Raw genomic sequence first — 13,078 nt, 5'->3', positions numbered from 1 at the left:
GGTGCTGCTTTTACTCTATTGTGGCTGAGGGGGGCAGCGTGATACAAGAAGCTGGGAGTCTGTAGTCAGACAGTCACAATTGGAACCTGGCTGTGTTACTTACTATCTGTGTGAACTCTGGCCTCGTGAATCCACCATTCTGACCCTCAGTTTCCTCATCTCTTTAAGACAGACTGACATAACAGTATCCCCGTTCCGGTTTCTTATTTAAATATCGTAACTGTACTCTCTCACTAAAAAAGCTGAGTTCATCTTCAAACGATTTCCCCTGTTTTCTTAGAGCGAGTAGTCATATAAAAAGATAACCATGTCTGCAAAAAGACGTGCACAAGATTGCTGGCAGCCTTATTCATAATATCCCCAAACCAGAAACAACCCAAATGTCCACGGATAGGAGAATGGATAAGCACATCGGGGCACATACCCTTGCAATGGAAAACTGTTCGTCAGTGAAAGGAAAAAACTACTGGTCCACGCAACAACATGGATGAATCTTACAGACGTTATGTTAAGGAAAAGAAGCCAGACACCAAAGAGGGCATATTGTCTGATTCCTTTTACGTGAAGTTCTAAAACTGGCAAAATTCCTTTACGGTGATAGAAATCAGAGCATCAGTTGCCTCTGAAAGGAGGGTCCTGACTGGAAAGGGGCATGAGGGAACTTTCAGGGGTGATGGAAATGCTCTGTCTTGCCTTGGGTGGTGATTACACGGTGTATATATTTGTCAAAACTTGTTGAACTGTGCAGGTGAATTGAGTGTTTTATTGTATAGAAATTAGTTGACCCTTGAACAGGACGGGTTTGGACCGCGCGAGTCCACTCATGGCGGAGTTTTTTCAATAGTAAACACTACGGTACAACATGACCTGTGGCTGGTTGAATCTGCTGATGTGCAGGAACCACAATATACTCAGATTTTCTACTGTGTGTGCACAGGGCTGGGGGTTAGCACCCCTAACTCCCCCGTTGTTCAAGGGTCAACTATAGACTTCAAAGAAAAGACAACTCATCCACTGGTAAAATGTTTGCTTTTCTAATGACCAGTTTTTTTGGATTCTCAGGATGCAGTGACCATCTGCACTCTGGGGATTGGGACAGCCTTTGGAGAGTCCATTCTGGACAACACACCCCGCCATGCGACAATTGTTACAAGGGAAAGCAGTGAACTTCTCCGCATCGGGCAGAAGGACTTCAAGGCACTATGGGAGGTGAGCCCCAAGGCTGCTTTGTCAATTCACGTGGTTGCAGAAAAGAAAGAGAGCTGCCACACGGATAATGGCATTATAGTCAAGCCTTAATGTGCTCTGTTCTGAGCCGGTGGATGGAATTTAATTTTCAAAACTTGTTTTTGAAATGAGTGAGTGAAAAAGCCATTTTGACACAAGACGTCTTTCCTTTTTTTTTTTTTAATGTAGTGCTTGCTCAATTTTCTGTGGTTTGACGTACATTATAATTATTTCTTGAATGACCATAGAGTGTTTTATGTATTTCCCCCCTCCTATTCCACAGATGTATTCTTAACCAGGGAACAAAATACTTTGACATTTTCTTTGGCATTTTAAAAATCATCATGGACATGTTCCCTGGGAAAGTGGAATGAATGGGATTAACATCTGCTTCATTTAAATGCTTTTAAAAATGATGTGCCCTGTAATAAGGTATGGGAAACGAGGGACATAAAGATGGCTGGTTACTTGCCAACTTCAAAATGCACGGGTAGCACAGCAGTGGATGGAGGCAGCCGGTCCTGGCGGCTTGTGCGTTTCCTGCTGCTTACCAGCGCCCTTTAGGGTACCACGCTCATTTACAAGAAGGATGGGGCAAGAAATCACCTTACATGCAGTCATGGTAAATGGAGTGCTTAGAAAGGCCCTTGCATCCTTTACGCTCATTCCTTTTCAGTTCTTTAAGCTTCTGATTTTTACCTGTGGCTGTTCCTTATCTTTGTCCTTGGCTCAGTATGTCCAAGCGTTAACCCATCGAGCTGGCAGGCTTCGCCACTTGTCCCAGTGTGGCTAAGATTTTAAACTTGATCTAAAAAGAATTTTGTGTAATCAAATAGTTTCCTCCAGAGCCAAACAAATGACAGATGCATTAAGGGAGCAAACCTGTAGGTGAATGAGTGATGCTTTGCCTTGAAAGTCCTGCAAAGCCTTGGAAGGCCTTGGTGGTGAAACCTGTTACTTTTATTCTTGGCAGTAGTGAATAAATTGCAGGGTTACTTGTTTGAAATGTTCCTCTTAGAAAATATTAAAGAGCTCCAACTGCTCTGTAAAGTTCAGAGACAAAAGCGAGTTTTAGGAAGGCAGAGCCAAAGTAGGTTTGCATGAGGTGTGTGCGGAGAGGTTTTCTGTCAATTAAAAGGGACCAAGCTTGAGGCAAATAAGCTGCTTTTTGGATCTTTCATTTAAAAGGTGAACTGAAAAGTCTTTTCCAAAAAGAAAATTCAGAAGACTGGTTTAAGAACAAAAATGACTCCTACTTGTGATGTATGTCATTATAACTGCTTTTGTCTGTGATGACTTATTCAAGTTGCTGGTGGAGGATGGTTTGTGACAATATTTAAAATTTTATTTTAATTAGGAGGCCTCAGTGCTGTGAAAAAAGTTCCTGAGAAGTTGCTACCTGTGAACATTTTTAAAAATTTATTTTAAAAATTTTCAGGACTTCCCTGGCTGTCCAGTGGTTAAGACTCTGTGCTTCCACTGCAGGGGGCATGGGTTCGATCCCTGGTCAGGGAACTAAGATCCCGCATGCCATGTGGCATGACCAAAAAAACAAATTTATTTAAGAAATGTTCAGACGTTCGGAAAATCAAAAAGGATAATACAATGAACGACTATACACTCTCACCTAGTTCAGCAGTTGTTAACATATAGCCATATTTGCTTCATCTTTTTTTGCTGAACCACTTTAATGTAAATGACAGACATCACATTTCATCCTATATATTAGCATATTTCTCCAAAAAATCAGAATATCCTGCTACATACCCATAATACCATTATTTCACCTACAAAACTAAAGATAGTACACTAATGTCATCTATATCCAGTCCACAGTTCAAATTTCCCCATAAATACCCAGAAATAAATACATTTATTCCATAAGTATTTTTATATCTGTTTTATTTCAAACCAGGCTCAAATAAAGAACCATGTGTTAACATTTGATTGTTATGTCTAAGTCACTCTCTCTCCCCCTCCCCCCCTGCCCTCTCTCTCTGTCTCTCTTTCTCTGTAACATTGACTTGTTTGTTTGTTTATGTATGTATGTATGTATGTATGTATGTATGTATGTATGGCTGTGTTGGGTCTTCGTTTCTGTGCGAGGGCTTTCTCCAGTTGCGGCAAGCGGGGGCCACTCTTCATCGCGGTGCGCGGGCCTCTCACTATCGCAGCCTCTCTTGTTGCGGAGCACAGGCTCCAGACGTGCAGGCTCAGTAATTGTGGCTCACGGGCCCAGCTGCTCTGCGGCATGTGGGATCTTCCCAGACCAGGGCTCGAACCCGTGTCCCCTGCATTGGCAGGCAGATTCTCAACCACTGCGCCACCAGGGAAGCCCCGATATTGACTTGTTAAAAAGGCCAGGTCAGTTTCTCCCAAATTCAAGGTTTGTCTGATCATTTTCTCATGGTATCTTTTTTTGTACCCCTACCCCAGGGTTTCCTGTAAACGGAAGTTAGAGCTAAATGTTTGATTAGATCAAGTCAAACACTTCTGGCAAGAAGTCAAAGGTGATACTGAGTACATTAGGATGCTCTTAACGTCTGGATGTCTCACTATAAGTGATGCATTGGTTTGATTTGTTTGATCCCTTGGTTGGATTGTATCTGAGTATAGTTTAGGGCTGTTTTTCACAGAGATTTCCCTTAGAGGAAAATTATTAGATGGGGCTATGGATGTTGAAGGTGGTCCTTAGTATCCCAAACCTTGCCACATGATTTTGTAGCTCCGTGGGTCCAACCCCTCATCTGTAACCTCAGAGCATGATTCTGGTCTTCCCTGTCAGTGACTTAAGTGAGCTGAAAAGGATGGAGAGAGTTTTTAGACTGACCTCTTATTTTACAGGTTCGGGTTTGGAACCTCATAGTGAGCAAGAGATTTTAGTAAGATATTTCATTTTTATTTACCTGTTCATGCAACCAAGCACAGAGTACAAATTAGGTGCTCCATCAACGTTTTAACTGGCTAAAGTGTGAATGCGAGGAACTCCATTATCTAGCAACCTGTGTGAATCATAACTTTATTAATGGGCACACTTGTGCATATACAGTACATGATAATCCTAAGAAATTGTGGAATTCTAAATTACCTTCTGAGTAAAGAATTATCTAGCAACCTGTGTGAATCAGAACTTTATTAATGGGCACACTTGTGCATATACAGTACATGATAATCCTAAGAAATTGTGGAATTCTAAATTACCTTCCGAGTAAAGAAAATTGACTTACGTTTATTCCACTATTCATTTATTCAGCAAATACTTAATGAGAATCTCCTGTGTGTCAGGTCTGGCTATAGCAGTGAAGAAGATTGACAGGGCTCCTGCTCTGTGGGCCAGGGCTTCTGTTCTACTTGGAGGAGAGAGAAAATGGACTAGCAAGTCAATAATATTATTTCACAGTATAATATATCATTATCATTAAGTAAATTCTATTTCTATTCTTTGAATATAGGTGATCCATTGATGGCATATGTGACACTAATCTGTTAGCAAAATATTGGATAACCAGAACACCTATTTCTTGATTATGTCAGATAACAGAGTCTATAATTCAGCCATTCATTACACTGGTACACAATATCTGTAAGCAACATTAAAACCCAAGCTCATGCTGTCAGCTGAAATTTAAGTTAGATCTGGTAACCAAATATCAAAAGGGAAGGATGACATAGCTTCAGGATTCAGGTAGAAGCCTCACTGAACCATGAAATGGCAGAAAGAAGGCAGCAGAAAGGTAAGCTGGATATTGCCTCTCCCATCAGCATGGTAAGGAGCTCACTGTTAGGCCATAGTTCCCACACGGTAGAAATTAGATCATCTGAATCATGGGTCTAAATTTGCATGTTCATCTCATTTGCCTGCTTACTTTTGAGGAATGTCATGGTGGGCCCATTGTGTGGCAAGCACTCCCAGATTGAGGTTTCCCTCCTTATCTGTGCCTTTGATGTCACTTAAAGTGGTTGACAAGGACCAGGAATCTGAGTTACTTCTAACCAGGAAAGTTATGGTGTGTAATCACTAACAGGTAGTACAGTCTACAAGTAGCTCTTTAATAGGCTGAGCGAATAGGCTATTTTAAATCTTACACTTGAGACTTCAACGGCAACAGAGAGCTAGGTAACCCTGCTTCCTTTCCTGACCAAAGGCAAGTTTCCTCAGCTCTCCGCAGATACACACCCAGAGAACTACACGTGAGATTTTGAAATCCTATTCAATTTCATCCCCAGTACTCTTGCTTTATGTTGTCTATTATGTTGTAAGTCAAACTGGTAGCACCCAGAGTATTTTTAAAAATTATTGTCATAAATGTGACCAGAGGCATTATTTCAGTTGTCTATATAAATATATCAAAAAAAAAAATATTCCCCAAGATGTAACTGAGGTAGCAGCTTGATGCTTTTCTCTGTACCCTATATCTTTCCTAATGAAAACTTTCTCTCCTCTTTCCTTTCCATGTTTCAGTTGCCAATTTATGATCATATTTGAGGGAGCTGGGATCTCCATCTCAAAGTCAGGTCATATTTTCTTAGCTTAAGTGAATTACAGTAAATTTATTCAGAGTTGGTCAATAATACTTCCCTCTTTTCATGACTCTTTGATATTAGAACTTAATAAAAAATATTAACGAGGGTATAAAACATCTCACTTTTCAATAGCATCTCAGGAGAGAGAGTGAGTGAGAGAGAAAGGAGAAAGTTATGTTTTTGAATTTCATTCAGAAAAAATTAAAAAGTCTTGGAGTACCATTTTTAGTTCTTGAGAATTGTAATTTAAACTCTTTGACCCTAGTGGCATTGCATACCCTCAGTAAGGAAGTTAAATGGCAAAGTAGTTAAGTGTAGGCTTGGGAGTTTTAAGCCGTGATAATCTTGGATCAAGTATTAATGAGTATCTATGGTTACTGGTGGCTCTTGGAATAGATAAATACGGATTTACTGTCCAATTCCATGAATTTCTTCTCAGCAAATATGGTCTAATGTTTCCAGTGGTTAGAACAACAACAAAGAGTGTTTTTTGTTTGCTCCCTGACTTTCTAACATCGTGGGTGAAGATGCTTTTAGGTTTGCAGCATGTTTTGTCATCTTTACATGGAATATTCCAAGTACATGGACTTGTATGAGGAGGTGAGTCCAGTGTGTTCAGAGAAGTAGATTGGAAAGTCACTCTGCATCAAACTCATAAAAGACACCACTGAGGTCCTTGCACTAGTGATCTACTACCTGTGTTCCAATCGCGTGAACATCATTCTGGCCAAAAACTTTCCTTCACTGTGGGCTATGTTTGAGCATGTGCAAAATAATACACACTTGTGAATGAATTATTTGAAATTTAAAGACAACAATGAAACTAGAGTCTTTAGAAATGAAAGCAATTATTTTAAATTTGTAGTCTGACCCATGCCACAATAAAAGTGGTTTCTTAGCTGTAATAGTTACCCAGAAGCTCTTGTGATTTTATTCTAACCAGGACATACAATATTACAGAGAACCGTTGCTCGGAGGTAATGACTGATCCCATAGAGTTTATTCCCCATATGTGTCTGTGGCCTCAATAAATATTGTTGACTGAAAATTTTTTTATGCTTTCTGGGATATAAACTGGTAAGAATAAGAAATATGTGCATGTTTCTGCCTTAGGAAAAGAATACAATTTGTAAACAAGAATATTTCTAAGAGTAGTGAATGTTGTCAAAGAAATATTTTTACATCTATCTCTATTCCCTAATTTTCAGTGTTTTATTTCTCGATTCTACCAGATACGTTGGCAGTTGTTGGACTGAAAAGCTTTTTAGCTATTTCTGTTTACTGACTCTTTTGGACTATGCAGGAAGAAAAAGCCCTTTTCCATTAATAATCTTTCAAGCCACTATGAGAATAGGAATTATTGAAATAACAGCAGCTTAGTGTTTGCTGATGCACTTTAAAAACCATATTGGAGTAATATACCTCTCAGAGGCATTTGCTCCTGCTTGAACAGATTTGATGTTCCTATCTGTCTTGGGCTGTCAGAAAAATTAAAGCCCAACGCTTAAAACATAGTATCTTAGAACATAAAAATCTCAGAAGCCCTTTGGGTGGGTTTTAATACTTTATTCAGCATGCAAACAATTTCAGGTTGTTTCAATTTTGCATTAATGGTGGGCTTTCCAGGTAGACCGGTATTTCAAGTAAATGTTTCGTGGCCCTGGGTATTGAGGTTGAACTATATGACCCATCCTCAGAGAGGCAGCCCCTGGCCTGCCTGTTAATGTGCAGGGACCCACCCCCTCATCTGAGGCTTAACTGGAACCTAAAAGCCAAGGGACCTGCTTTCTCCCAAGTCAGAGGCCTGTACTTACTTTTGGCAACTTTGGAGCTTGTACTGTAGGGTTACTTCCCAGGCCAGAAATTTGCATCAAAGGGCTAAGAAAAATACATCCAAAAATAAACATGAAAGCCAAGACTTCATGCCAGGAACTCCAGCCACACACATCCTGTTGGCTGGTTCTCTTGCCTCTCTCCTCACAGTTCTGCTTCTTTTAAACCGAGCCGGAAGCCTGCTCCGGTGACTCGGACCTCACGTCTGCCCCAGGGTCTCACTCCTCTGTCCTCAAGCTTTTCCATGGGATGGTGAAATGATTCAAATCCAGAAAGGAAGGGAGTGAAGTTACTAGGAGATAAGTAAAGTTAAAAATAATATATGTATATATAGGAAGTCTTTTCCTATTGCCTTTGACTGCCTGAGCTTTCCTGAAGAACCACCGGCCCCGGTTTTCTCTCCGGACTGAGATCCTCTTAACAGTAATAGATACTAACAGGAAATAATCAGCGATGAAGGTGCATTTTGCTGTCCAAATAAAGCACCACTCTTCACTGGATGTCTGAGAACACTGAGAAAAAGAAAAAGAAGGACGTATGCCCTACCAGGTCAGAATGGGTCTTTTTTTATTCTTTAGTGGGGAGATATTATATGTCACAGTTTGCAGTTTAGTTCTAGGAATTATACTCTAAAACATCTCTGGCTTTTCTAAGTATGTTCCACCAGACCTAAATATGTACCACGGCACTGACATAATTTGATTTCATCTTTATTTGTGGGGTGGGGGGGTAGTGGTGGCTCACCTTTTTCTGATTGTGAAGGATATGTTTGTTTAGCCTGATGATCTTAAATGTTTCTAGGAGATATTTGTTCATAAGTAGGCAGAGTTACATTTATCACATTAATATTAAGCATATGTATTTATCTGGTGAATGGCATATATTAAAAATGAATTTGGGGCAAGGAAACAGATTGAGAGTGATGGTATTTCACCCTCTGGATGCCCTGGTAGGCACCTTGCCTGCAGCTCTCAGACTATATGAAGTCCTTAGTGTTTATGGGAATTCTGTTACATTATTGATGACTTGAAGTCCTGCCAGCTCCAAAAGCTGTGATCTCACTGTTTCTCAGAAGATGATCAGGGGGTCTGAACAGATCAAGGCTTGGCTGGCAGGTGCCAGGAATGCCCAGATGTTGCGGGTAGGCTTGCTGGCAGGGTGCTGGAATTGCTTCTGAGCTGGTATTCCTTTGGGTGTTCATTTCGGGAGTGTGCAGTGGTCACTCACGTCTTTTAGGAGTCGCTGTTGGTGGAGGTTTTGAAATCCTTCCCCTGGTTGTGCATTTACCTGCACGCTGTTGACACCTCCCCCCTACCCTCTCCCCGCACTTTAATCTTGCAGTGGCCCTCTTCACTGTCTCAGCTCACCTGCCAGGCTGTGTGCCTGCTAAAGAGCTGCTCTACTCAATGTTAATTGATCCCACTTTGAAAATTTCATCTCTAGAAGCTTCTGTCGTATTCGACACACATAGTTGGCTCCCACCACAGGGAGGTGCAAAATGCACCGCATCTGTCTTCCTGGTTTACGATCTAGTGGAGAAGACAGACAAGCATAAACACAAATCACCCTGATATCAGACAAACTGAAAAGTACCATGAGATAAGACACAGGGTGCTGAAGGACATATGGCGGAGGGCAGGGAGAGATTCATTTCCACCCAGGCTATCATTTCATCCAAAGACAAAGAGATCTGGTGAATTCTTGTGTGGCTAACAAGGCTGTTTTTCAGCCTCCCTAAAGGATTGGGGTCAGTTAACCAAATTACAGTGTGTGAGACAGGCTTGTCGCAAGGGACTGACCACGCAGAAGAGGCAGGGCTTCCTCACTTATGCTGTGCTGCCTGCTGCCTTCTCCTCCTGTTCTGCACCCCTGGGCGGGCTTGGTTAGGGGTCTGCCTGCCCTCTGAGGGTGTCATGTGTTGTATTTCCAAATGCCTGGCTTTGTGTTCTGTTTATTGTTCAGTCATCATCTGGAGAAATCTGTTCTGAGGTTTAACGGGGTCCCCAGGGCAAAGGCAGTTCTAGTTGGGAAAACTTTTAAGAACTTGAGACTTTCAGAAGGAACACGTGGTATGCGCTGGGGATATCGTTAAGCTCTTTATGTGCCAGGAGCCCTCTGGTCATGGGACTTTCCTCCTCTCATCAGGGCAAATTCCACTCCTGTGTAGTCTACAGGCCACCACGGAGAGGTTAGGGCGCAGTCACTGGGGCAGGGTGTCTGACACTGAGAAAGGAGCAGCAGGAAATCCTGTCCCAAAGTCGGCAGCTCCGAATTCCTGCAGTCTTGCCTGGGGTTGATCTCACTGACCTCAGTGTTCTGAGCTGTCTAACTCAAACCAATAAATGCAAGACAGACCTTCTAAAGGCTATTGATGTGGTCGAGTGTTCTGGCCTGAAATTCTGATCTATTCCTGGTTTAACCCAACTTTGCTGAATGCCCTTTTGGAAAGCTCTCCAGCTTCCTAGGCCACCTGTTTGTAAAATAAATGTACCTTTACTGAAATCCTGCCTTGCTGACAGCAGTGGTTCAAGTTAATGTTGAACGTTAGGTGCCTTATGAGTTGAAAAATTTAGTGCCTCGTCCTCGCCTTTTGGTTTGCAAATTCAAGAAGGCAGAGCCACAAATTATGTGAATGAAAAGGATAAAGTATAGGCAACAGTTCCTATAGTATCAAAATACATTATTTGAAAGGCAAGAAAAACTTTTTGTTATCTTTCATTTATAATTGTAATTCTTAAAACTAGTTCCACATTTGAATTACCTGGGGAGTTATTAGAAAATTCCTGTGCATGGGCGCTCTCTAGACCAATGAAACCAGAATCTCTAGAAGGTGGGGCCTGGGCATCATAGCTTCTTAAAGCTCCCCAGATGAATCTGCCGAGAACCCCTGTCCTCCAGCTCCAGGCTCTGGTATCCACTCTGCCGCTTTGCACTTGCTGCTTCTGCATGTACCTGGCTGGCATCTTTGCCCAGTGCTAAGGCTCTACAATTGAATAATATGTTGGTTCCTTACTAGTCTGTGTAAAATTTTCCCAGTGTAATTATTCCTTCCCTCATACAGACACTCTGCTTCCCAACTGGGGTTTCTGCCAGATGTAAGTGATAATGGCCATCAGTACTTCAGAGACAGAGTGAGGGGGATTGATTTGAAGCTTTGTGATTAGAGGTGACCTCTGTGGTCTGGTTATTAAAAGTGCGAGAATAAGGTGCAGAATCACCCCCCGAATTCCAGTCCTACAAGCACACATTCTCCTAGTTGTCAGGACAATGGTGTCATCATACATCACGTAGTTCCTGGAAAACTCCACTGTGCCCTTGTGAGAGATAAGAGTGAAAAAGGCAAGTAATATCTTAGTGTTATTATGAAGAGAGTTTTGAACTCATGGACTCTCTGAGAATGTCTAGATCCACCTCATCCCTGGACTATACTTTGAGAATCACTTCTTTAAGATAAATGCCCAGAAAAAGTTTTCCCATGAAAACTTTTATGGCTCTTGATAAATATGACCAAATGTATTTTCAGTGACTTTTATCCTGCCACCAAGAGTATTTGAGCATGCCTGTTACATCCAGCCTTGGTTAGCATGACCATTTTATATACATTTATATATATGTGTGTGAATATATATGTATATATACTTATATATGTTTACATGTTACTTTCCATCATATTGTTATCATGTTTGATTACTGCTGGGGTGGTAGGGATTTTCTTAAATATTTCTTTACTGATTATACTTTCTCTTTCAGGACATGTTACTCATACATACATTGGCATTTACTTATCAATTTATGTGAATGCTTTATGCTTTATTTGATCAAGACATTAACTTTTTTTGTAATTCCTGCAAATATTATTATCTTGGTCTGTTTTCATTTTTCATAATATTTAATGTACATAAATTCTAAATCCATTAAATCTACCATAATTTTCCATAATTACCAAAGGTTTCATCATACATAGCAGATAGCATCTTAAACAAGGTACTCGTTAATAAATGAAAATTAATAAATTAAAATCCTTACATGAATTCCTGGTAATAATAATTGTAAGCATGTGCGTAATCATCCTAGTGAGTCCTGGTATTGTTAATAAATTTTTAGAGATGTTTTAGCACAGTTGGCAATTAATTCCTTCAAATTCTCTTTCTTGCTTTCTGCTTGTTGCTTTATGTTTTCTTCTTCCTCATCCTGGCCCCTTCTCCAGACTTCTCTTAGGTCTGAAATGTCCAGCTTGTCTTTTCTCCCCTCCGACTATTTATTCAAACTTTCAAACACTCAGAAAAATTGAAAAAATTTTTTCTCTCTCTCCATGTATATATTTACATTTCTCTGTGTGTGTATATATAGACACGAATGCATATGCTCATATATGTTTGTTTTGCTAAACTATTTGAAAACGTGTTATTGATACCATGATACTTTACTCTTCAGCACTTCAGTTTAACTTTGTTCCCCTGCTTCTCCTTGTCCTAGCCAGTCTCCCTTTACAATCAACTGTTTATTTATCTCTTCCTTTCCAATCCCATCCCACCACCACTGGTGTCTCGCCTCAAGTTCAGCCAGAGTAAGGGAGGCAGTGCAGCGTTTAAAGGCCGTGGACTGGAATTGGCTAGATCATGACAGTCCTGGCTTTGCTTCCCACCAGCTCTGTGTCCTCAGGCACGTTACACAGTCTCCCTGAACCTCCTTCCTCATTTGTCAAAAGGGGGGTACAATAATCCTATCACACATGGCTGGAAGAAATGATATGATGTAATCAATCCCTTAGCTCCAAAGAAGCATCCAGTAAATGCCTTGAGAGGCAGTGAAGGATGGACGCACAGACGGAGCCAGGAGTTCAGACACACATGCCTGCTCAGACACCTGGTGCTGCTCTCACTGCTGCCCGGGGAGAAGTGTAAACCATCTACCGGGGCATTCGAAGTTCTCTAAATTTGTCCCTATATCCTTTCCCAGCCATATTGCCTCTACTAATTTATACACATACTTTTATCAGCGTAAATCATGTCAGCGAGCATATGTGGTGCATCCACTAAATGCCAGGGGCTGCTCTAGGCACTGGGACACAGACCTGAACAGAGTGTGACCCTCAAGGAGTTCACAGTCTAATGAAGAGGAATATATGAAAATCTTACCATATGAATAGATATGAGCTACAGCAGAGGTGCATGCAGGGGCTGGAGGTGGGAGGAGGACAGAGTATCTGCCAGGGGGAGTCAGAGGGTTTCCAGAGAAAACCTCCTCTGTGCGTTGTCATCATGAGGCTGATGGGAGTGCGACTGACAGAAAGATGCCAGCTGGACGCAGGCAAAGGATACAGGTGCTGCAGACGGAACACATTTGTGTTCTGAGGGGACACAGAGAGGGTCATAGCAGCCCTCCCAGTGCGAGGGCTGGCTTCTCTCATCCTCAAGTTCTTCATGGAGACAAGAGCCCACTGGAGCCTCCTGGCCTTTCTTGAGAACAGAACCGGGATGTTTTTGTTTTTAAT

At 41.4% G+C, this 13,078-nt stretch overlaps 1 protein-coding gene across 1 annotated transcript in view; it reads left to right on the top strand.

Moving 5' to 3' along the window:
- Positions 1-1,062: 1,062 nt before the first annotated feature.
- RAPGEF4 (Rap guanine nucleotide exchange factor 4) overlaps positions 1,063-13,078 on the top strand; it is a 234,095-nt gene continuing 222,079 nt past the window's right edge. Inside the window, exon 1 of the mRNA XM_068543910.1 lies at positions 1,063-1,209. The gene's annotated coding sequence lies outside the window, so the exon portion shown is untranslated. The remainder of the gene's footprint in view (positions 1,210-13,078) is intronic.

Source organism: Eschrichtius robustus, chromosome 5, assembly GCF_028021215.1.
Source record: "Eschrichtius robustus isolate mEscRob2 chromosome 5, mEscRob2.pri, whole genome shotgun sequence".
NCBI classification, from domain to species: Eukaryota; Metazoa; Chordata; class Mammalia; order Artiodactyla; family Eschrichtiidae; genus Eschrichtius; species Eschrichtius robustus.
The sequence above is the reverse complement of the archived record's forward strand: the minus strand, read 5'-3'. Positions and strand labels throughout refer to the sequence as shown.